Source organism: Protopterus annectens, chromosome 8.part0, assembly GCF_019279795.1.
Source record: "Protopterus annectens isolate FY-2018-M chromosome 8.part0, PAN1.0, whole genome shotgun sequence".
NCBI classification, from domain to species: domain Eukaryota; kingdom Metazoa; phylum Chordata; order Ceratodontiformes; family Protopteridae; genus Protopterus; species Protopterus annectens.
In genome coordinates, this window is record NC_056741.1 from 714,201,876 (window position 1) to 714,228,241 (window position 26,366).

Sequence of the window (26,366 nt, forward strand, 5' to 3'; positions counted from 1 at the left end):
ATGTCTAGCCAAGGCATTATTCATATTCTGCTTATTAATACTATATTGGTGTTAGTAAATTCTTTGCCTAAAATGCCTTTTGGTCTTATCAATATAAAATGCTTGACATAATTGGCATTTTGCCACATAGATCACCCCTATACTATCACAATTAAATTTACCCCTAATTTTCCATTGGATGTTCTGAATAAAAAAAGGAACTAGACACAGCAATAAACTTGCAGAAATTACAACTGCCACATTTCCTTGTCCCTGAATTAGAATTTAAATGTTCTCTTTGGTAACATTATTTCTTTTGGAAGTGAATTGAGTGTTTCTAGTACTTTTAACCCACCTTTACATAACAGCTTACTTATTTTTGAAAAATTGTGAGCTTGATATTAGGCATACACTGAGTGGGCAGTTTACTAAACTAATGTTACCAATGTTTGAATATAATGCCCTAGAATTATTAAGGTGTCAAAGTATTCGGGTGTTAAAACCTGACAAAGGGGGTGGATTAATTTTTTATGGAACATAATGATTATAACATGAAAATCCTAGACATCTTACATACCCATGTTAAAGTATCCTTAAATGAATTTAATGGGGCACTTAGAAAAAAAAAATCTTAATTAACTTTTTATTTAATTATTTCGACATGACTTCCTGTAACCCCTGTTATGTTTGGATTGCCGAAATCCATAAGGATGTTAACAACCCTTCCCTTCTGCCCAGTAGTGGATGGATGGAATTGCATGACCTATGGCTGTGCAAAATTTGTTGATTTTAAAGTTGCAGAAGTATTTAACTACAGAAAAGCAGATTTGTCGCGATTCCTGGAATTTCTTGGCCTCTTTTTTAGGTGAAGTTGTTTTTAATGAGCATTTCCATTTATTAACTATTTATGTGAAGGATTTATATTCCGTTATGCCGCAGGCCTTGGAGATTATTTGGGTCAGAGAATTCCTGTTTAAAAGGGCGCCAAGTGAGGAAATTGATCTTATTGAGTATTTACTGAAGACTGTCCTGATTAACAGTTTTCTCATTTTTGATAATGAATATTACATTAAAAAAAAAAACTGGAGTAGCCATCCATGTGGGGGAAGCTTCGCCAACTGTGTCATGGCATGGTGAGAAAATGAAATTCTTTTCAAAAGAAATCTGTTCAACGAGAAAGTGGTATGGTATACCCATTTTTTTGGATGATATTTTTATCATCCTAGACAGGCAATATGATTTAGCTTTAACACTTGTTAATTTAATGTCTACTTCTACACCTTTTTTAAAATTTACATTTGATTTTAACACTGAAGCCATTTCTTATTTGGATGTACTTGTGAGGAAGGACAACACCCACATGAGATACCTTGCTCAGATATTTCGTAAACCCACCTATTCCAATTCTTTTTTACATTTTAGCAGCTGCCACCCCTTTCATGTTAAGAGAGGTGTGATAAAAAGTCAATTGGTGAGAGCTGCTAGAATGGCTAGTCTGGACACAGATTTTATTGATGAATGTAATACTTTGAGGAATATGTTTATCACATCCTAGCTGTTAGTCATTGCATGAGGTGTATTTCATTGTAATTCCAATACAGATTGCATTTCGGTGAACTGTTGGAAAGCTGATACACTTGCTGTGCAGAGTTGGACTCTATTTCAAACTGATAAGTACATATTTGCCACTTTATACACTTGCCTATTATTTATAGTGGTGCTGTATTGTTTCTGTCTCTGGTGTCTCCACTGTTTCTCCCACCCAACCTTCCTGTTCTTGTCTTGGTGTTAATCTTGGTGGCTTTGAAACTGCCCGCCCCTCTTGTAAATTTGTATTTGGATACTCCTTCTGGGCCTAGCTCATTTGCTCAGTCAACTGAGTGCAGTGAGATCATAGGCACTCCTACTGTGTACAAAGAGAGCATTTGAGAAGGACAATCCCTGTAGCCTCTTAATCCTGCTGTGTTCCCTCCCTCAAAAAAAAAAAAAGTGTGTGTGTATATGTATGTATGTATGTGTATGTATATATAAATATATATATATATATATATATATATATATATATATTCAGCTGCTCTTACTGTAACTCTCTTAGTTGCTTTTCTGCGGGCTATTATCTTTTCAGTTGTTCTTACTCTGCACTTATTGCTGCTTGTTAGTAGCGTTCTAATTTAATGCCTTCTGCACTTGTTTTTTAGTCGTTTGTTAATTTAATTGCATTTAATTTAAAATGTATTTGCTGTAATATTGATATACTTGTGCTAGGCTGCACTGCATTTGAATTGTATTTACTGCTGGTTTAGCTGCTGCTTTTCTGTTAAAGAAAAAAAAAAAATTCCTAGCTTATTTCCTGCCTTTCCTGTACTTATTTAGTCCCGATACAGACTTGCTGTATCCAGGTCTGTTTGTATGCTCCTGAGCCCCCCAAGCCTTTCTGTGTACCACAGGAGAAGAGGTTTCTGGCCCAGAAATTATAGTTTATTGGCCGTTTGGGAAGCTCTTCCATCTCTTTCAACCTTCTGATTCAAAAGCCTGTGTTTGTGCTTGTTTCCTGCCTTTCCTGTTAGTAGTCTAGTCCAGGTACAGATTTGCTGTATCCAGGACTCTTTGTAAGTTCCTGAGCCCCCCCCAAGCCTTTTTGTATTGGAGGAAGCCTTCTAGTTTATCAGTGGGAGTGATAAGCATCAGGTAGCCTATCTACCAGGGGAAGAGTCGGTTTTGGCCCGTAAATTGTAGTTTATTGGCCATTTAGAATGGTGCACAGTAATGGTTATTCCGCTTCACAAAGGAGGGGCCACAACTGACCCTGGTAACTATCGCCCCATAAACCTGGTCTGCAAGGCTATGGAGCGCATCATCATGGAACTCATTAACAAAGACATTGGGAACCTCCAAACACTTGACCCGACCCAGTTCGGCTTTGTTAAGGGCAGATCATGCCTACTAAACCTGATTGACTTCTTCGAGGCAGTCACCAAGGCCATAGATGAGGGAAAGGTGGTTCACACAGCCTACCTTGATCTCGCCAAGGCATTCAACACCATTCCTCACTTGGGTATTATAGAAAAACACACCAGCCTGAACATAAACCCCTACATCACAAGATGGGTTGCCAACTGGCTTACAGACAGAACTCGCACGGTAAGAATAGCGGGCTCCAGGTCCGACTCTAAACCAGTCACAAGTGGTGTCCCGCAAGGCTCTGCTCTGGGACCCCTATTGATCGGCATATATTTCTCAGAAGTACAGGCAAACACAGGAGGACTATGGCTAACCAAATTCGCCGATGACTGCAAACTGGGAGCCATAATTGACTCTCTCTGGCTGACACGGGCATCCTTCAAAAAGGCCTTACTGAGACAGACACCTGGTGTCAAAGTCATGGCCTCAAGCTAAATGCATAGTCATCCCGTTTAGGGAAAAACAAAAACGCCCATGAATTACCACATAGGCGGCAACCCCCTTAATACAGAAGAGGTAATAAGAGATCTGGGGACCCAGGTAGATAGTAATCTGTCCTTTGACAATCCTCTTGCCAAAGTAGTTAGGAAATCCTTCTATGTGGCCCATCTAATTACTAAGGGGTTCGCATCTAAAAATAAAGAGGTTATAGTGCCCCTCTACTCATCACTCATCAGACCTATCATAGAGTACAATGCCCCATTTGGGATGTACCTCATAAGACACTTCCAACAGCTGGAAAGACCATAAAAGCACCTCACCAAGAGGATTACTGGCCTCAAACATATGTCCTATGCAGCCCGACTGAAAAAACTCCAGCTGTACTCAGTGGCATATCGCTTACTCAGAAGTGATCTCTGCCTGACTTACAAAGCCATGTTCAACTCAGAACTGATGGACATGCTCCACCTAAAGAAATCCAAGTCACTGTGAGCCATGCGCTCTAGTGAGCTAAACCTTGCCACAACAATAAATAGAACATGCTGGAGGGATAGAGTCCTGTCATGCTTTGGAACAAAATTCCTAACTACATTAGGCAGAGCCCCTCACTAACACTCTTCAAGAGAAGCCTTGATGAGTGGATGGGTAACAGAAAATACACCCCTGGGATCACTTCATTGGGTCTGCTTGACAGAGGCTCAGTTAATCAATCAATGGGGTGGCGAAAGCCGACACTCTGGCTAGGCTTATAAATGCCCTTGGGCAGATAGCCTAGTACCTACCCATGAACCTATATATATATATATATATATATATATATATATATATATATAATTTTTTTTTAGCCTTTTTAGGTTATTGCATTTTGTGTGTGGGACCTTTTAATTAGACTTGTGATGTCATTTAGTGTGCACCTTATATAACTGATTATTTGTAAACTAAATTTTGTCTGAAGAAGTTCACATATTGCATGTGTATGAAAGCACTTACGTTGATTATCCTAATACAGTTTTTGGTGGAGTAAACTCTTGTCTTTGGTAGTGTTTTTTTTATATATACCTATTATGCATGGTTTGTTGTGTGTTTGTAAGTTCATAGTTTAGTACTAGGCCATCTGCCCTTGTGGGCCATTTTTAGCCTAGCCAAATTTCCCATACCAAAGGTAAGAAATAAACCCTGTACCTTGTGTGTGTATGAGGTAAACCCAGTGCGACTCATACTGTTGGAAGCAATTTAGTTCAAGGAACTATTTTGTTTTTCCTTTTCCTGTAATTTTTTTTGTTACTTGCTTAAACATTGTATTTATCTTTATTTATGTTTGGGGGGCATTTTATAACCGAAATAAGGCAGTTGGAGGTACAGCCTAGGTTATCTAGTAGAGCACACCCATGTTGCTAAACAGTAAACACACACCATGTAAATGTCTAGTATCTTATGTCCCTGGAGCATGCTATTAGCAGACAATAAACCATACATTCTTTCAGTCTTTTTTTTTTTGTTAAGTTTCCCAAATATTTTGGGTTTCTAATAACATGATGGGAATGGACCCCGTTCCCAAGTCAAAGTATGATTAAAGTTCATAGGTGTACACTAGGCAAGTCGCCCTGGAGCCTTTACATGCCTAGCCCATAGGATTACTCTGGCATCTTGTCCCGACCTTAGTTCCCAGTGCCTCTGTCGAGTAAAGCCACTGGAGTGATCCCCAGGGTGAACTTTCATTTCCCATCCACTCATCAAGATTTCTCTTGAAGAGGGCCAGTGAGGTGCTTTTTTGACATGTATGGGAAGTGTGTTCCATAGCACGGGCAGTCTCTGGGTTATGAACCTGTCCCTTTAAGCACACACCACTGTATAGATAATCCAATAAATAACACATGCTTAAGCATTGAGAAAGGGTGTAATACCTGAAAGCTTTGTGTCGTTATAAAGGTGGATGTTATGTGATCCTATCTCGCCTACATTCTGAATGATGATCTGAATGATGGGTTCGGAGCCGATCCCTCGGCTCCGACTCGGCACGCTTATGCCAAAGAGCGAAGTCTCTTATTGGCTGAGCTTACTATATCCCAGGATGCACCACCATCAGTCCCCCAGATCTCGTTTGCCGCTTAACTGCAAGGACGTGGTCTCGAGCTGGCTGGGCTGAGTAGCTTTTATTAACTACTTTTTCTGTCAGTTTTTGTGCTTGTATTTCACAAAAGCCGTTTTAACGGCTATTGCTGCCTATTGCTGCCTGTTGTGTACGATTGAGTAGTGGAATTTTTTGTGTGTGATTGGGTAGAGTTTGTTTCGGCCCCCCTTTCAATCCAGGGCCTTTTCGGTCAAACTGTTTAACTGAACTTTTAGTGTTTAAAGTTCCCGGTTATTACACCTAAGGTTGTGTTTTACACTGTTTCTGTAAGCCTCGGTTTTTTTTGGTCATAAGCGATTCTACAGTTGTTAAATTTCCTGTCAGAAATTGTTTAACATCATGTCTCAAGCCCCTAGGCCTTCGGGCTTTAAAAAATGTACTAAATGTGCTTTTAAGATGTCTGTTACTGATGACCATCTACTTTGTGTTTATTGTTTAGGGGCAAAGCACTTGCAGGAGTCATGCAGCGTATGTCACGCTTTTTCCTCTAGGGTCCTCCAGGAGAGGAAAAATAAATTAATTCTTAAAGGGTTGATTAAACCCTCTTTGAAGAAGCCTTGTCTTCCGCTCCGACTCCTGCCAAAAGAAAAGGGCTTCGCTCCGACCAGTCCGTCGGATCCGACTGCCAAGAGACCTAGGCAGGCCTCTCCTTCGGCTCCAAAGACTTCGAGCCGAGGTCGAACGGTCTGCCTCGATGCCTCCAGTATCGACTCCTCGGACTTCGGAGCTGATGGCTGGGGCATCGAGAGGCGGGTCACCTTCGTCGGCTCCACTGCTCTCGGAGCCGACAAGGGTCGCCCGCCAGACACTTCCTCCTCGGCGCCGAAGTCTACCTCGGCACCGATGGAATCTGGTGTGTGTTTCCTCGGCGCCGATTCTCATCGAGTCGCCTCGAGCCGGTCCCCTAGTCCCTTGGGGCCGAGGAGAGGTCTTCTCGAACCCGCTCTGTTTCCTCTCGGTCTTCGAGAATGTCGGATTCTGATATAGACAGGGTGCTCCAAAGACTTTTCCAGTCCCCAGTCTTCCAAAAATTTGTTTCGGCTCCGACCCAGTTGGCTTCGAGCCGAAGGCCATGACCCACCCCATTGCTATTCCTCCTCCGACTGCTTCGGCTCCGGCGGAGCAGGTGCTCTTGGAGCCGGTGGAGATCTCAGGGTCGGCTCCGACCCTTACTCCAACCCGGCCTCGGGTCCGAGTTTGGTACGCTGGACTTCTTCGGCTGGACCCGAGGGTGATGTTTCGGGACCGATGCTTTCGGTTCCGAGCCTCCTCTCGGTGCTTGCTGCGGGACTTCCGTCTACTATCATGGCCCCGGAGACTGGACGCTCCCAGGATTCTGGAGGTCCGGCTTTCAGAGCCATGAGGAGTGCCTTGGCCAAATCCTCTTCGGCCATCTCTCCGGTTTTACCAGCACCTTCCCTAGGCGTGGAGACTGGGTCTTTGGCAGTTCCCCTGTCCGTAGCCAGCGGAGCCCCGAGGCCTGAGGTTACCCCCAGTGGGGGTTCCCCTCTTCCTGAGGGTTCTTCGGAGTCATCTCCAGAAGAACCCCCAAGGAAGAGATCGTGCAAGAGGAAGCACGTGGACTCCCCCGAGTCTATCACATCGGACACGGATATGGATGATGCAGAGGGGTCCCCTAAGTCGTCCTCGGATGATGTCTCCTTTGCGGACATCTTAGAAATCCTCAAACAACGAGGCGGCTGGATGTCCAAACCCCCCTCTGCGGACGAATCAGTGCTCCTCAAGGCCTTTGGGGCTCAGCCCTCCGCCTCCTGGGTATCTCCGCCCTTCGACGAGCTTCTGGATTTAGTTTGTCGAAGGGCGTGGGAACACCCAGATACTGTGGAACCAGTCCCTTCTCGTCCAAACAAATTCTTATCTGCTCCCCCCGAGAAGGAGTTCCTTACTAAAGGCGTGGCTGTAGATGCCATGGTGGTGGCATCTGCTACACAGCAGGACGTGGCAGAGGCTTCAACGTCCATCCATCCTCCTAATAAGGAGTCTAGGAGTATGGATAGGTACGGGAAGCGCACCCTGACTTCAGCGGCCTTTACCTTAAGGTCTCTGAATTATTTGGCACATTTTACCAGGCTTCAGAGGGATCTGGTCAAGGAGTTGTCAGACTCCCTCTTGGGTAACCTACCTGAGCAGCTACCCCAGTCCGTTAGCTCTCAGTTGACTATCCTTACGTCAATTGCTAACTCGTCCATGAGGCTCATATCCTATGCGGCCGAAGGGGCGGGTAGAGCGGCAGGCACAGGCGTGGCTCTACGGAGACAGGCCTGGCTCCGCTTGTGTCAGTTTGCGGAGGCCTTCAAGTCTTCCTTCGCCGACGCTCCCTTTGATGGGTCCTCATTGTTTGGACCCAAGGTGAAAGACACCCTTACCCGCTGTGAGCAAGAGGGAAAAACGTTATCTGCCATAGGGGCCCGTTATTCCACTCCCTTTCGGCCTTACCCCAAGGCCAAAGGAGGGGAAAATGTGGTTCAAAATCTCGCAAGTTTTTCTCCCAACAGCAGGAAGATTCCCGCCCAGAGGCAGAGGGCGGGAAATTTTTCAGGGAGACGCCGTCCCAGAGGCGGCAGAGGGCCCCGCAATTCTGGAGACCATGAGTCCTTTCGTGGCTCTTCAGCCTCCCACACAACATGAGGGATTGCCCGGCTGTGCTGCTCGAGCCAGTCGGGTGTCGCTTGCCAAGCACCTAAAAGCCTGGGAGTCAATCACTCAGGACAGATGGGTGCTTCGGATAATTGCCGGAGGTTACACCATCCCATTCAAATACTCACCCCTCCGTCCAAGAGAATCCCGGACCCACCACCCAGTCAAAGGGAAATAGCAGCCGCAGAAGCTTCAAAGCTGCTACAAAAAGGAGTCATCCAACCGGTCCCCACAGACCAAATCGGATCAGGAAATTACTCCAGGTTCTTTTAGTGCCAAAAGACAGGGGACCTGAGACCAATATTGGATCTCAGCAGACTGAACCTATCCGTACGAAATCCAAATTCGAATGGTCACGTTGCAATCCATTCTCCCGTTGTTGGAGAAGGATGTTTGGATGTGCTCCATAGACCTCAAGGACGCCTATTATCACATACCGATACATCAGGTGTCCAGAAGGTATCTGCGCTTCAGCCTGGGAGCCAGTCATTACCAATTTTGTGCTCTGCCCTTTGGTCTCACCACAGCCCCAGGGTGTTCACCAAGTGTTTGGCAGTAGTGACGGCTCACCTGAGGAGCCTTGGATTCCAAGTGTTTCCCTATCTCGACGACTGGCTCCTGACTGCCACCACCAGGCATCTACTTATGGACAACCTCAAAGCCACCATCTCCTGGGTGTTTCCCTGGGGATTACATTCAATTGGTCAAAGTCTGTCTTGCTGCCCTCTCAGCGCATAAAGTTTATAGGAGCAGAGATAGACTCAAGATTGATGCGTGTCTTTCTTCCTGCCGAAAGGATCCGAACCTTACAGGGCCAAGTTCAAGCTCTGATCTCGAGATCCAAAGCCCCAGCCAGGATGGTCCTACAGGTTCTAGGCTCAATGTCTGCCACGGTACTTTTAGTTCCTCTAGCAAGGTTACACATGAGGATTCTTCAGTGGCTCTTATCAACTCAATGGTCCTTTCAAGATCTTCCCTCAATCATCACATCATGATTACGGAAACATGCAAAGGGACCTGCGCTGGTGGCTTCAGACATCCAACTTGGATCAGGGAAAACCCTTTGTTCTCCCCCCTCCAGTGGTTACCCTGACGACAGATGCCTCCCAGATAGGGTCGCGGGGGCATTGTCTGGCCCGGCTAGTTCAGGCCTCCTGGCGTCCGGACTAAGCTCTTCTCCACATCAACGTGTTGGAGATGAGGGCTGTACTTCTATCCCTACAGGCCTTACACAAGTTCCTTCCTCAGGGCATCATCGCCATCCACACAGACAACATGTCGGTGGTTTGGTATCTGAACAAACAAGGAGGGACCAGATCGTATCCCCTTTGCAGAGAGGCCATGAGAGTGTGGGAATGGGCTGTAGCTACCAACCGCTTCTTGGTAGCGACCCACATCCCGGAAAGTCAAATGTATTGGCGGACAAATTAAGCAGGACAATTCGCTCTCCTGAGGAATGGGCTCTAAGCCGCACAGTAGCAGCCCGGGTTTTCAAGAGATGGGGACGCCGTGCTGCGACCTATTTGCGACTCCACAAAACACCAAGTGCCAAAGGTTCTTCTCCTTGATTCCACATCAGGAAGTACCGCCATGGATGCTCTAGCACAACCCTGGCCAACAGGGTTGCTTTATGCTTTTCCTCCAATTCCACTCCTTCCCAAAGTCATTCAAAAGCTTCTCAGCTAAGGTCTTCAATGATTCTGATTGCCCCATACTGGCCTCGTCAGATATGGTTTCCTTACCTGAAAAGCATGCAGTGGACGATCCGTGGACCTTAGACCTGATCCCGGATTTGCTAATCCATCAGTCGGGACATTGGCATCAGTCCCTTCAATCTCTGAAATTGACAGCTTGGCTCCTCCACTTCCGACCTTAGTTAGAAGTCACACACTAGACCCGGAAGTTGTTCACATTTTGTCTTCGGCCCACAAACCCACCACTAACAAATTGTACCTCAGTAAGTGGAAGAGGTTTGCTATCTGGGCTCAACTCAAGGGCTTAGACCCTATCACTGCTCCTGTCCCAGAGGTTTTGAAATTCTTAACATCCCTATTTAATCAGGGATCTTCTGTCTCAACTATTAAAGTTCAACTAGCTGCTATCTCTAAATTCCATGAGTCCACGGATCCTCCTTTGATGAGCAGCAGGCTATGCAAAACGCTTCATTAAAGGTGCGAGTCTGTTAAGACCACCAGTTTTTCATCCTGCACCTCCGTGGGATCTTGATTTAGTGCTTCGCATTAACATCTCCGGCTTTCGAACCGGCTGCTACATGCGAATTAAAATATCTGTCATGGAAAACGGCCTTCTTAGTGGCTATTACTTCGGCAAGAAGAGTCTCAGAGCTTCAAGCCCTGTCTATTAAACCACCATATCTGATTTTCCACAAAGATAGAGTATCTCTTAGGCCTAATCCATCCTTTGTCCCAAAGGTCTGCTCTAGTTTCTGTCTTCAACAATCTCTAGAACTACCAGTTTTCTTTCCAAAATTCTCTAACGAAGCAGAATACACTCTCCATAAATTGGATGTTCACAGGCAATTACGCTTCTATTTAGACAGGACTCAGCAACTTCGTAAGTCAGACCAGTTGTTTGTGTCCTTCTCAGATAATAAATTGGGCCAAACCATCACAAAAGCTACAATCTCAAAATGGATCAGAGATTGCATAACTCAGGCCTATTCTTCTTCAAATAAGCAACTTGCATCATCTATCAAAGCTCATTCTACCAGAGCTATGGCTACTTCTATAGCTTTTCATTCCAAGCTCGCTATTTCGAAATTTGTGCTGCTACTTGGTCCAACCCGCACACTTTCATTTCCCACTACAAATTGGATGTGGCATCTAAAGGACGAGCTTCATTTGGTTCCACGGTACTCAGGAGTGTTTTCCAGTGAGCCACCCAGGATTCAGGTGCTAAGGACGCTGTCCCATCATTCAGAATGTAGGCGAGATAGGATCACATAACATCTTTTAGTTATGTACTCACCATAACTTCAGATGTTTGGGATCCATCTCGCCTACATTCCTGATACCCACCCTCCTTCCCCCTGCCTTGCAGATCAGAAGAGATAGAACGGTTTTGAGCTCCACTGTTTTTATCTTGTTTCATCTGACGATGTTATATAAGCAGGGTATGCATGTGTGCATGTATGCGGACAAACTAGATCTGGGGGACTGATGGTGGTGCATCCTGGGATATAGTAAGCTCAGCCAATAAGAGACTTCGCTCTTTGGCATAAGCGTGCCGAGTCGGAGCCGAGGGATCGGCTCCGAACCCATCATTCAGATCATCATTCAGAATGTAGGCGAGATGGATCCCAAACATCTGAAGTTATGGTGAGTACATAACTAAAAGTTTTTGCTCAGCGTTGGTGTTATTTATGAACCTGTCCCTCCAGCATGTTCTGTTGATTGTGGTAATGAGGTTGAGGTCTCTGGAGTGTGTGGTGCAGAGGGATTGGGATTTGTTTAGATGTAGCATTTCTAACAGAGCTGGGTCAGACATGGCTTTGTAAGTCAAGAAGAGATAGCCTCTAAAGCGATATGAGACAGAGAATAGTTGGTGTTTTTTTGAGTCTGTCCATATAGGACAAGTGTTTAGGGGCTAGGATCCTCTTAGTGAGGTACTTTTGCGTCCTCTCCAGTTGTTGCAGGTGTTTAGTGAGGTACATGCCAAATGGGGGTATTGTACTTGATGACTGGCCTGATGAGGGAAGAGTAGAGGGAGACTGACCACCACCTTCCTGGATGCAAATCCCTTAGTAATGAGATGTGGCAGATAGAAGGAATTTCTGACCACAGTGGCAATGTGGTGGTCAAAAGAGGTTGCTGTCGACCTGTGTTCATGAAATTTACATTCCCATGTGGATGATGGAATGTTCATTGAACTAGCACGAACTATTAAAACATTATGTTACAATGAGTTGTCGGTATGATGTAAACTTAAGGTACAAATGGTGCCATATTGCACACTAAACATTTTTGTGCAGTGTACATAAATTCTTGTCTGTGCCACAGCTGCAGTTATTACTGTAACAGTTCATATTGACCAAGCTCTTATTAGTGTAATTTGTTATGCTGCTGTTGGCATTTGGACTGTACCCATAAAGAGATGTGGATTGTGCAGAATACTGCCTTTTTTAAAATATGTTTGTGATTTCTTTAAACTGCTAAAGCTGTTTTGTTTATGCATTACATGACAGCCATAACTCTGAAAATGTGTTAACTTTTCACAAAAGCATAAGAGCTAATGAGGCTCAAAAGCATGTCTAAACAGAAGTTTTATTGAATGTTTATAAAGGAATTTTCCTACCCCTGTTCACATTTTTTTTTTTTTGTTTTGAAAAGGAGAGGGGGGCTCCAAATGGCCTAGCAACTCCTCTATGGCACATCTTTGTTATAGTCATGCTGTCAGATGTTTGCATCCCTTTGCCTTTGTCTTAGGTGGTATGGATATGAACACTTTTTATAATCATGATGTAAAATTGCTGGGTCTGAAGGGTCTTTACCCTGTTTTGGTAATACAGCTACCGCAGCTTTCTTCCAAGATGCTGGTATTGTCCTGCCTTTAAAATTATAGTTAAACAAAGTCTTCCAGATCTTTATTACTTTTTTCCCTCCTTACTTCGATGGGAATATCATCTGTTCTTGAGGATGTCAATGGTGATTTATACATCTCAGTTGTTCTTCATCCATTCCAGTCTTAGCATTTTAATTCCTGCTCCTCATCTTTCTCTAATCTTAACATAGTCAAAACTTCTGTGCATATTTCCATTTTTGCCTTTATTTCCACATTCCTCTACTTTTATATGTATTGGCATAGAATTCCCAAAATTTTTCCAATACTTTTGTGTAAGGATTCTGGTTAATTTTCTTGTCATAAGCTCCTTAAGATTGGCAACAACCCTTTCTACTCTCTGCTGCTTAAGTTGTTGCGCTAAGACTTTTCATACTCTGGATTTAACTAATACCTGCTCAGCAACTATCTTTCTAAACTCGCGCACATTATTCTATTGTTCTCTTATTTTCCATTTAGCACTCAGCAGTTGCTCCTCCCCTTGTTTAGCTTTCAAAATAATTCCTTTTATTTTTTTCTCAAGTCTTTGTCTTATTTCTGTGTTTTTTAAAGTCCTATTTTAGTTTTATCCCTTTCCCTCGCTATACCCTCTGTAGAAATTTCTATTTTCCCTAATAATCTTGAAATTATTTCTACTACGTTTTCCTTCATTCCTCTCTTTTTACCAAATGAGTAGGAAATACTAATGTTTCTCTCTAAGTGATTACTCTACATCTTTATCTTAGTTTTTATTGATGCATGACCGGAAGTAGTTATTGGATGTGTTTCAAAGCTTTCAGTTAAATACCCAAGTTCATTTACAATGTTTTCTATCCAGTGTAACAGAGTTATTGCACCTTTGGGAATAACTTGTGAATTCTGCCTAAGTTCTGAACAGTAGATTCACATATTCCATTCCAAATTTTCTCATGTATTTCTTCAAAAATCTATCCTATCATGTTATATTTGCCCTTGTAGATCCCCTGATAAATCCTCCTCATTGCAGCCCAGGTTCTAGTCCGCAGTTGTTATTGTTGCTTAAAGGTAATTACTTCTCCAAAAATTGTCTTCCACTCCATTGTAGTAGTTTTGAGTGGAGTACAAATGTATGTCAGTGTACTCTTCCTTTCCTGTCAATCAGCCCTTATTAACATAAATGTACCATTTTTGTGTTTCTTCTGTCTCTATTTGAGCCCCTGTCGCAATCTGTATTACCTCATTTTCCTTTGCTTGCTGTACTCTGCTGATTATCCATTCCGTAATCCTTTCTTTGCCAAATTCATATGCTTTTTTCTGTCCTGGTATGATTCTGTAACATAGCTATTTGGACTGTACACTACATACTGTAATTTAAAATCTTGACTTTTTGTCTGAGCCAGTAGTGCCATTTACATTCCAAGATAAAGTTAATCATACTGAGTTAAAAATGCTATTGTTTTCACACATTATACAGGAGAGTTGTTCTTTTTTTTTTTTTTTTTTTCAAAACAGGTTTATTGTTTTAACATACAAGAGAAATATCATAACAATTTTATACAAGTAATTAAAAATAGGTATTATTATAATATTCAACAAAACAAGTAAAGTATTTACAAAGACATCCACTGCAATCAGATCAATTAATTAAACTAAAATACCGTGCTATTGAAATTAGATTTTTTTTTTACAAATTTTGTAAATTATCCCATACAATATAATAAGATGTTTTTCTAGTTAGGAGAGTTGTTCTGAGCAAATTTCTGTCTTGCAACTTACATACACAAGCTACTGCTGGATGTAGTTGCTTAAATTGTACACCTGCCACTCGACATCCCCTGATTGCTGTGACAAACTCACTTCTCCTCTGACTGATGTACTTTGAATAATCATTTTTCACAAATACTCTGGCGTGATCAATCTTTAGTACTTTTCTTCCCTTTTACAATTTTGTTAGAAGCATCTATTTCTGTTGGTATGACTGAATATATATATTGGCAAATGTAGCTCTTGACTTCTTTCTCATGGCCAGATTTAGGTTCATAGGTTCATACTAGGCTATCTGCCCTAGGGCATTTATAAGCCTAACCAGAATGTGTTTGGCTTTCACCACCCATTTTAAATTTATTTTGCTATGCCCTTTTTCGAGGTTAGTATACTGTGCCTCTGTCTAACAGTGACACAGAAGTGATACCTGGGGTAAATCTATGATCTCCCATCCACTCATCAAGATTCCTCTTGAAGAGAGTCAGTGAGGGACTCTGCCTAACCTGGACTGGGATTTTATTCCAGAGTGAAGAGAGCCTCTGGGTTATGAATCTGTCCCTCCAGCATGTCCTATTTATTTCAGTGCTGAGGTTCAAGTCTCTCGAGCGCGTAGCTCGATAGGATTTGGATTTTCTGAGGTGCAGCATGTCCATTAATTCGGTGTTGGACATGGCTTTATACGTCAGGCACAGATTGCCTCTGAACAGGTGGTATGCCACTGAGTAGAGCTGGAGTTATTTTAACCGGGCAGCATATGGCATCTGTTTGAGCCCTTTGATCCTTTTGGTGAGGTACTTTTGGGGTCTTTCCAGTTGCTTCAGGTGTCTGGTAAGGTACATCCCAAAAGGGGCATTGTACTCAATTATGGGCCTGATGAGGGATGAGTAAAGAGGCACGATGACCTCCCCTGATCTAGATGTGAATTCCTTCATGATTAGGTGGGCTATATAAAATGTTTTTCTAACCACTTTGGCCACGTGGTTGTCAAATGAGAGATTGCTATCAACTTGGGTCCCCAGGTCCCTAATTACTTCTTCTGTACTTTATTACCACCTATGTGGTAATTTGTGGGCACTTTGTTTTTGCCAAAGGGGATGACTATACACTTTTTGGCGTTTAGCTTGAGGCCATGGCTCTGTCACCAGTTGTCTGTTTCTATGAGGCCCTTTTGGAGGATGCTTGTGTCGGCTGGAGAGTTGATTATGGCGCCCAGTTTGCAGTCATCTGTGCAATTGGTCAGCCACAGTCCTTCTGTGTTGGCCTATACCTCCGAGAAATATATACCGAACAAGAGAGGTCCCAGGACTGAGCTTTGTGGGACACCACTTGTAACTGGTTTGGAGTCTGACATGGCTCCAGCAATTCTAACCATGTGGGTTCTGTCCTTGAGCCAGTTTGCAATCCATCTAGTGACATAGGGGTTTATATTTAAGCTGGTGAGCTTATCTATAATGCCCGAGTGGGGTATTGTATCGAAGGCTTTTGCAAGGTGCAGGTAGGCTTTGTGGACTACCTTCCCCTCGTCAATGGCCTTGGTGACTGTTTCAAAGAAATCGACCAGGTTTAAGAGGCAGGATCTGCCCTTAACAAAGCCGAACTGGGTAGGATCCAGTGTCTGTAGGTCCCCAATATCTTTATTTATGAGGTCCATGATGATCCTTTCCATAGCTTTGCAGACCAAGCTAGTCAGGCTTATGGGGCGATAGTTTCCAGGATCCGTTGAGGCACCACCTTTATGGAGAGGGACCACTGTTGCTGTACGCCACTCTTTGGGCACATATTCTGTAGTAAGGCTGAGATTGAACAGTAGTTTTATGTTTGGGTTTAGCTCTTCTTGGAGTTCATGTAGGACGCAGCCCGGGACACCGTCTGGTCCCATTGATGCTGTGTTTTTTGCTTTGGAGAGGTCGTCTCTTACCTGAGCATCTGAGATGTCAGGGGGGCAGCACTCTGCTGGGATAGATATTTGCCCTTTTGGTGGGGGGGGGGTTTGCGCTGAACCTGTCAGCTAGGATGTTGGCAATGTCTGTGGGTTCAGTGTATTTTTTGTCATTTTGGACTAATTCTGAGCATATCTGGGAATTACCACCCAGGTTCCTAACATAACTAAAGAAAGCCTTGTGATTATCCTTAGTGTCCTGTGCAATTTATCTCTCGAAGCTGGCCTTAGACAATTTTATGAGTGCCCGTAGTTTTTTGCTAATACTGATCAGTGATGCCTTCCCTTTTGGGATTTTGCTCTATCATTTAGTAGCTTCCTCCTTCTGTTGTATAGTTTGTTTATGGCTGGGGTCCACCAGACAGGACGCCTGCCTTTGGAGGATTGGGTCTTGGTTTTATTTGGGATCGATGATCCATGCATTCCTGAAGGTGTTCATAGAATGTGTTTATAAAGGATTCTGCGGTCTGGGCAGATTTTCCACAGGCCCGGGGCTTTGAAGGATTCCACCTCGGTTTTGAGGAGTGTGAAATTTGCTTTAGAGAAGTTTTTCACTGTGGTTTTCTGGGCAGGGGTGGGGTCGGGATGTGAATATCCAGTGAGATTAGTTTATGGTCTGATCTTACCAGTGAGGGATACACTTCTGGTCTGGAGCATAGAGTCCCCATGTTGGTGATGATCAGGTCCAGTATGTTTTCTCCTCTTGTGGGAGTGGTAACAAGTTGTTCCATAGCATTTGAGTTTATAAATTCTAGGAACCTTTGGGCTAGGGTGTTGGAGCTAGAGTAATGCTCCCAGTCTATGTTTGGGTAGTTGAAGTCGCCCAATATAATGGTGTTTGGAGAGACCTTCATATTTTCCAGTGTTCTCAGGAAGGCCGAGTGGAGTTCCTGGGTTTGGGAGGGTGGTCTGTAGCAGGCTATAAACTGGAAGGCAGTTTTACCCACTGTTAGTTGCACATGGATAGTCTCTGATGCTTCGTGCTTTGCCACCAACCTGGAGGTGTGGGTATATTTGATGAATATAAATACTCCCCCTCCTTTTGTGGTTCGCTCCAAGTTTTAGGGCCGAAAAGCATGGTATGAGGTATAACCTGGTAGTGCTGGGGTGCTCTCGGGAGCCCTGAACCAGGTTTCTGTTACTGCACAGATATCGATGTTCTCCATGCTAAGGAGAGTTTAGAGTGCGTGCATCTTGAGGTTTAGACTTCTGGCGTTGAGTAGCATTACTCTTAGTTTCTTATCCCTTGTGATACCTATGGAGGTGGGTTTGTCTTTTGAGCCTTGCCTAAAAAAGGCACTATGGGGGTAGCAAGAGCCTTTGCCAATATCCGAAAGCCCAGGGGTGACAGGTGCAAGCTGTCCCTAGCGAAGCATCGTGGCTTGTCGAGCATATCATCCCAAGCTGACAGGCATTTCTTCCCCTTTGAATGACACCAGTACTTAAGCCAATTGTTGAAATTGATCATCTTGTCTTCATATTGTGGCATCATTCTTGGTGAGGGTAAGATGCTACTCAAGGTCAGGGTCATACCGGCCTGGGCTACATGCTCAGAGAGCTCCTTTATGTCTCTTTTCATGTAGTCCAGGGAGGTACGTCTCGGGTCATTCACACCAGCATGGACAATGACGGAGTCATATTTGTACTTGCCTTGGAGTGACCTGAGTGCTTGTGTTATGTGGCGGATCCTAGCGCCCGACAGGCTGCTCACCGTGACCCTCTCCTGTGTGCTCTTTCAGTTTACAAATCCTGCTGTGAAATACCAGTCCACTTGCTTGTTTGTACTTTCATAAATAAACTCAGTCTGTTCCTTCCAGTTTCTTGGGCATAGTAGAAAATCTCCAGTTTTCTCTGTGTGCTTTGTCATATAACTGCTAGTTTCTAAGACTGTTTTTTCTTTCGGAGGCGTCCTATTCAGCTAGTCTTTCTTTTATTTCATACTCAAATTTCTTCACTTTTTTTTGTTTCTGGTCTGAATAGCTACTTAAAGCTTCTTTAATTCTTTCCAGCTTTTTAACCACTGACTGCATATTCCCTTAGTGACCCCATTTTAAATGCATTTGAATGTACTGATTTCAAGAATTTATTTTTATTTAAATTACTGGAAGCCATAACTTGTATTAAAGCTAAAACCTGGACTGCTTTTTGCTGACTAACCGCTAAGCTCACTTTCACTTGAATTTTCCTTCTAATTTTCTCGTTTGTTTCTTGCTTTTCCCATATTTCTTATTCGCTGGCATCCAGGGCACTGTAGTGACAAACCAGTAAATAATTTTATTCGTGTTGTTGTCTTTTACTTTTTTTGCACATCCTTTAATTTTCACATGTGAGAGAGCACTAATCAACCTGCTTTTCCGAATACAGCCATCTTTGAAATCTATAACCAGAGACATTTTTAGGATTCGGGGTGTATGTTTTAAGTATTTTAGTTGTGCAAGATATAAGACTTCACAGTTTCACTGAGATCTCTGGAACTTGAAGGATCATTTGAATAAGTGTGTTTCATACGAGAGATAAGAGACAGATTTGATGAGTGATTTACTTCAGATCAGAGCATTCTAGTTAAAAACCTTTAATGATCCTCCCCATCTCTTATCCTGACATCGGACGGGTTGAACCCTAGTTGGGGAACGCGATCTACTGAGGATTTTTTTTCTGTGCGGTGTGTATGTTGTTCCTGTAGCAGTTAAATCTGATGATGATGCTAGTATACTGCTATTGTCTATCTTCACCTTCAAGAGACTTTTTTAAAAAGAGGAGTTCTTGAAGTGGTTTTAAAGCACACCAAAATAATGTGATGTGTGGAAAAATAAGGGGATGCATAAGATTTATGGAAAAAAAAAACGTTTATTTCCATTTTGATTTTTAAGGTACTGTGCATTGAGTGTGGTGAAAAAGGATAGTGTGCTGCACTGGCCAATTTGTACCCCATTACTGAGGTGGTGATCAGGGGTGGTTAAGGTTTACTTCAGTTTCTCATTTCTCTACCATATTTATCAAGCAAGTTGTAGAGGGTGGGGCATGCAATGTGGTTAAAGTAGAGGATGCCCCCTCACTTCTGTGAGGGTGCTCCTGCCAGGCATCCCAGCCCCATCTCACGAGGCATGAGGAGTGAGCTTCCCAGTCTCCCCAAGGAAGTCAGCACCATCCAATGTGGTACCAAACCCTCCCTTCTCATTAAAAATGTGAACAGGCCACTTCCTTTAAATCCTCCGACTTCCACCTGGCACTTCCACTGCTGGCATCACTAGCTGAATCCCATTCACCTGGAACACATTCTCCATCTGGAGTATATGGACTGGATGTTCGGAGCAGCTATGAATGTCTGGACAACATTTAGCATATGTGTACCAGTGCTATTTCTTGCATGGTACTGTGTTTTCTGGGTTACCAAGAGAGACCTGTTCTCTCATGGGAAAGTGTAGATAAGTACTTCAGATGCTGTAGCTGGGCCTTGGTTAAGTCTTCTGACTTGTATTTTCTCTATTTTTTTCTTTCCTTCTTTGTGTCTTCTTTAGGGGGGGTTAGATGAGTACAGCTGCAGATTTGGAAGGCATTTTTTTTTCTGGTAGCTAATGCGTGGTTGTGAATACTAGAGAGTTGCATATCTTGATTTTTATTTCTGGAATGACAGGGATATTCTGGCTACTAGTTTCCATGTCAAGATCTCAAGACTCTTTATCCAAAGAGATGATTTCTCTTTTATTATGCCCCCAAAATTGTCATTAATGGTTGTTTTTAGTGTATGGATCCTAGGAGGGAGGTTGCATTTGATTCCTAACTGAAAGCAGACCTTTTTGAAAGTGGCTGACTGGAGCAATTGCCAGATGGTAATGAAAAACTGGAAACTTAGAGGGCATAATCCAGTGAAGTTGTTATGGTGGCACTCTTCATATGGTCATCTTCATTAGAAATTTGTGAGTCGGGTGCATGTGTATGCTTCACTGTCCATGCCTTCATAACAAAACTTTCTTTAATTACATTTTTTTTTTTATTATTGTAAGTTACTTTCTTGCTTGACGTTTAGCTAAGGCAGTTTTTCATGCATTATTAGGTGGTAGTTTTATTTTGTAGGTTATGCAGGGCTTGCTACTCTACCCAAAGGGTAATGGTTTTGATACAAAAAAAAATGGATAAAGTAGAAATTACGTGACATACTCCTCATAAACCTGGCTGTTAGAAATATTACTGTTTATCCAAAATAATGCTTGCAACTTTTCCCTTAGTTGTTTATCTGATGTTCTTCGTGTTTCACTGTTGCAGTCATTACGTTTGGGTAATCCTGCTGGCAGGTTGCCCTCAGTCGGCCTGAATTCCAAAGTCTTGGGTCCTGCGTCGGCTGTCGTCACCCCTTCCCTGACGTCAGGGGTATAAAAGAAGCAGCCAATGCCATTTTCTTTAGTCTTTCTTGCCTCACAGTGCCCGAAGCAGAAGCAGTTCGCAAGTGCCGGTCGGCCGACTCCTGAGATTTTCGAGTTTGAATTTCAGATCCAAAGTCTTCTGTAAAGCCAAGTACCCCGTTGGGGAAACTTTTCTTGCTCCAGAACCGATGTCAGAAAAAGTTAATAATTGTATTTCTTGTGGGAAGCAAGTACCTCATAAGGACTTTCATTCTTACTGTATTCCTTGCCTAAGCCCAGATCATAACTTTCTGGGTTGTCAGTTTTGTGCTACATATAACCAACGCACTATTAAGTGTCGGTATGATTTTGCTTTGAACCACTTTGGACGCAGGTTTAATTATCCAGAAATGTCGGAAAGCCATCCGACTACCGGAGTTCACAAAAAATGCAAAGAAAAAGAAAGACACCCGAGGCCCAAAACCGACAACGAAGCTTCTCCTAAGCCAGTCACCAGTTTGCCGGTCCTAGTGAGGCGCTTTCGCAGCCCCTGACGACCGCTACTTTAGAGTCGCAGGCCGCTACCGACTCCCACGTGGAGTCGACCATGCCACTGGAAACTCAAGGTATTGAAGCCTCGGACACTAATCCTTCAGATGGGTCCGGAGCCGCCCAGCCGGCACCGGCTTCTGAGGGTGTATTCAGACCCAAACATGTATACATTAAACAGACTTCAAAGGCAAAGAAGCAAACTCAAGAGCCACGTGGACAGGTCTCCATGCCCAAGAAACAGATGCTCAAAATGGCCGAAGACTTAATTACCTTGATCAGGGGTTCCCATCCTCCTGATAAGAGGCCTAGGCAAGAGACTAACTGTGAAACTTCAGATCAGGTTTCCATTTCTTCTGATTCCTCTTCTGATCAGGAATATTCTTTTCCCCCCTATGAGGATTCTGATGCAGAAGAATCCATTCCTTCAGCTTCTCCTCCTGAGGACTATTCCTTTGGGGAAACCTTACATACCATGAGGGAGCATTTCCACAGGGAGAGCCAAGATTTTTCAGAATCTAAAAAGAGGCTCAGGGATTTTTTGTTATTACCTCAACACAAGCCGCTAGCCATCTCTCCTGTGTTAGAAATTGTAGATGTGTTTTCGGAGTCTAGCCTTACCCCCCTGACTCCTTGCCTCCAGCTCCTGTTAAGCCTGACAGATATTACAGGGTTCCTGACTTACATAAATTCCTTTTTATAAACCCTGCTGCAGACCCAGAAACTATTTCTCGGGGTCCCAAGGGAGTTAAGGCTTCCGCTGCAAAAAAACCTACCCCTGCTGACAGGGATTCTAGGGCACTGGATAGATGGGGTGAAAAAAGGTTTACAAATCTGCTACCTTGGCTGTAAGGGCCTTAAACTGTCAAATATGCTCAAATATCAGCAGCATGTCATGGCATTGCTTAAACAGAAAATGTTGTTAATCTCTGAATGTGCAGAAAACAAGGAAATGCAGGATATATTGCATGCGGCTGAACAAGTTGAAAGCATACTTTGCAATGTGGTTTTGATTCTTTAGAGGCCTCCTGCAGGGCCGCGGTTACAGGTTCTGTAATTAGAAGGCATGCTTGGTCAAAGGAACAAAATCTGCCTGATCATGTTGAAGTTAAATTATTAGATGCACCTTTGCAGCATGATACTTTGTTTGATGTTAAGGCAGAAGAGGTGTTAAAATGGGGGACAAGGCTAAATCTATGCAAACGGTCAAAGATGTCTTACAAGTACAGCCGCCTAGGTTTAGTAGACACTGGCCAACTAAGAATTGGTCCTTTCCTGTGTCAGACAGACCTCAAAGGGGCAGACCCAGACGCTCTAGAGGCAGATCCCAGGCGGAAGGTTCATACATGTCAAAGCAATGGGGTGCTTCTATCTCCAAAAGTGGAGAAGACAAATCACAACCTTACAGGAAACAGTCCCAATGACTTCCCCCTGCCGGCACCAAGCACTATTTTCTGGCAGCACCCTTAGGGGGGAAATTAGCACTTTTTTCTCAAAATTGGCATATTATAACCCAGGACAAGTGGGTATTAAATATTGTGTCACAGGCCTCCAAGTTCCATACCCTGCCAAAGGCAAACGGCTGGCCAGATCTGACAAAAAATCCATGGGCAGAGGCACAAAAACAAGTCTCATCCCTCATGGACATGAGGGTCAGTCAACAAGTGCCAGAGCAAGAGCGGGGACAAGGATTTTATTCAAGACTGTTCTTGGTACCCAGAAAGGACAAGGCCTGGAGGCCAGTACTGGACCTATCGATTCTGAACACTTTCTTGGATATACCAAAATTCAAAATGTTGACTTTGCAGCAGCTTCTGTCCATGCTGGGCAAGAATGCTTGGCTTGTACCTTTAGACCTAAAAGAGGCATACCTGCATGTCCCAATCGGACAGATATGCAGAAGATACCTCAGATTCAAGGCTGGCTCAATGCATTACCAATTCTCTGCGCTGCCCTTTGGCTTATCTACTGCGCCCAGTGTCTTCACAAAGTGCCTGGCACCAGTAATTGCATTCTGCAGACTAAGAAGAATACAAATATATCCTTACTTGGACGACTGTCTCATTCAAGCAGAGAACAAGGACATCCTTCAACAGCATCTGGCGTTTGTGAAAAAACTTCTAGCATGCCTAGGGTACACTGTCAACGAAAAGAAATCAAAACTAGTACCCTCTCAAAAGATAATATTCCTGGGTGCAAGCTTATCTCACACCAGACAAACAAAGGCAACTGACTAAAATGTTGGCAACAAAGGCCCAGTTATCTGCAAGAAAAATTCTGCAGGCTTTGGGTTTCATGGCATCCTGCATCCTACTCATTCCATATGCAAGACTGCATATGAGGAAACTTCAATGGTACCTAAAAAGTGTTTGGACTCAACATTGCCACAGCCTGAAAACTATAATTACTCTCATTCCCTGCATGCAACAGAAGTTTTGATGGTGGGCAAAGGCTTGTCACTAAAACAAGGGACATCCATTCATATTACCCCCAGCCAGGCAGATACTAACAATGGATGCATCAGATTATGCCTGGGGGGCCCACATGGCAGGAAGATGCATTCAGGGAACATGGACCTCAAACCAAAGGCATCTATATATCAATCAAAAAGAGATGCTAGCTGTTCAAAATGCCCTGACAGCCTTCAAGGACCTGCTTCATCCAGGACAACTACTGATAAAGACAGACAACACCACGGTCATGTGGTATATAAACAAGCAGGGGGGCACACATTCTTACCCCCTTTGCAGACTAGCCATGACTTTGTGGGATACAGCATTGACTTACCAAGTACATCTGCAGGCACAATTCCTGCCAGAAAGGAAAAAATACTCTGGCAGACAAACTAAGCAGAAACCTCATGGATCCACACGAATGGCAGCTGGATCCACAAGTCTTCAGCATGATAACAAGGAAATGGGGATGCCCGGACATAGAGCTATTTGCTTCCCTTCACAACTACCAACTAAAGAGATTCTGCGCAAGGATTTCTCACAGACTAGCATGAAAAGTGGACACCCTGTCCTTCAGCTGGTAAAACCTACCAGTATATGCCTTTCCCCCTCTGCCTCTCCTCCCCAAGGTACTCCTAAAGGTCAGACGAGAGAAGCCAAAGATGATACTGACTGCACCAGACTGGCCCTGCCAGCACTGGTACCCAATATTAAGGAGCTTGTCTCAATGCCCAGCATGGACCTTACCTCAAGTACCGCATCTACTGTCCCAGCAAAACAATCGGGTCCTGCACAGCCAACTCAGGACTTTAAACCTGGCAGTATGGCGGATAATGTAGCCATAGAAAACACACCTCTCAGCAAAGCTGTGATGGATGTAATTTTGGAAGCCAGGAGGCCTAGTACTAGACAATCTTATGCTGGAAAATGGAAGAGATTCTGTGCTTGGAACCAAACACAAGGAACAGATACAGCAGTACCAAATATTCCTCAGATTTTACAATACTTAACTGAGATGCTGGACAAAGGCCTATCTTTCTCATCTATTAAAATTCATGCCTCTGCCATTTCGGCTCATTACAATACAGAGCCACCAATCTTTTCTCATCCCTTATTAAAACAGTACCTCAAAGGTGCCAAAAATTTAAGGCCTCCAAGGAGATCACCAATGCCTACATGGGACCTCAACTATGTCTTGGAAAAACTCACCCTGCCTCCTTTTGAGCCAGCTGCTACTGCTGATATAAAGTTTTTATCTTGGAAAACAGTTTGCCCCTAGCAATAACTTCTGCAAGACGAGTTTCAGAGCTACAGGCACTCATGGCTGTGGAACCTTTTATCATTTTTTATCCGGACAGGGTCTCACTGAGGACAAACCCAACATTTATGCCTAAAGTGGTGTCCAATGTGGCTCTTAACCAAACCATTCATCTGCCAACTTTTTATCCAAATCCACAGAACAAGGGAGAAAGAAGTCTGTATTCTTTGGACGTATACAGACAGCTTAGATTCTACTTGGACAGAACCAAAGTTTTCAGAAAGACATAGCCTTTCCTTGTGATCCTGCAGCACATGCCACTAGTAATTGCTATCTCAAAGCAGACTATTTCAAAATTGATAGGTCACTGCATTCGTTTCTGCTACTTATACCATGGCAAGCCAGTGCCTAAGGGGCATTAGGCCACATTCCACCAGAGCTGCAGCCACTTCAGCAGCCTTTCTCAGGGGAGTACCAACCAAGGACATTTTAGAGGCAGCTACTTGGAGTTCAGTGCACAACTTTACAAAGCACTATCATCTGCCACTCTACTCTAAATCCAGGGCAGGCTTTGCCACTGCAGTACTGCAGGGTCTCATAGCCGCTCCTAACGCTGTTTAGCTCCAGCCTCCCAACCATAGCTTTGGGAATCTACCAAAATGTAATGACTGCAACAGTGAAACAGGAAGAACATAGTAAGTTGTGTACACTTACCATAAATGTAGATGTTCAAGTGTATTCACTGTTGCAGTCCAGGTTACCCACCCGCCATCCCCCCTTTTCTTCTGATGGAGCCTATCTTTCCTTCTCTGATTTATACAACCTATGTGGTGTATTTGCTTGTGGATGAAGGTATAGTTTATATTGCTGCATGTAATTTTATATATACATATAAATTTTGGCTACCCTTTTAGGGGGCACCTCACATCTGGGGCAAGAAAAAGTAAAGAAAATGGTGTCTGCTGCTGCTTTTATACCCCTGATGACCTGACGTCAGGGAAGGGGTGACGACAGCCAGCGTAGGACCCAAGACTTTGGAATTCAGGCTGACTGAGGGCAACTTGCCAGCAGGATTACCCAAATGTAATGAATGCAACAATGAATACACTCGAACATCTACATTTATGGTAAGTGTTCACAACTGTACTTTACGTATAATCGAGTTGAATTTTTTTTTTTTTTATTGTGGATTAATATTTTTCTGCAAGGTATGGGTTTTGATTTGGCTGACGTAGTTGTTTGGATGAAAGATGCTTATTTGATGTACATGCGTGCCGTGCCTGTTATTCATAGGTTCATACTACGCTATCTGCCCTAGGGCATTTATAAGCCTAGCCAGAGTGTGTTTGGCTTTCGC

The 26,366-nt window shown here is 43.6% G+C and overlaps 1 protein-coding gene across 2 annotated transcripts in view; it reads left to right on the forward strand.

Moving 5' to 3' along the window:
• Window positions 1–26,366, forward strand: part of ASH1L (ASH1 like histone lysine methyltransferase) — a 3,741,676-nt gene that overhangs the window by 33,655 nt on the left and 3,681,655 nt on the right. The gene's annotated exons all lie outside the window — the stretch shown is intronic.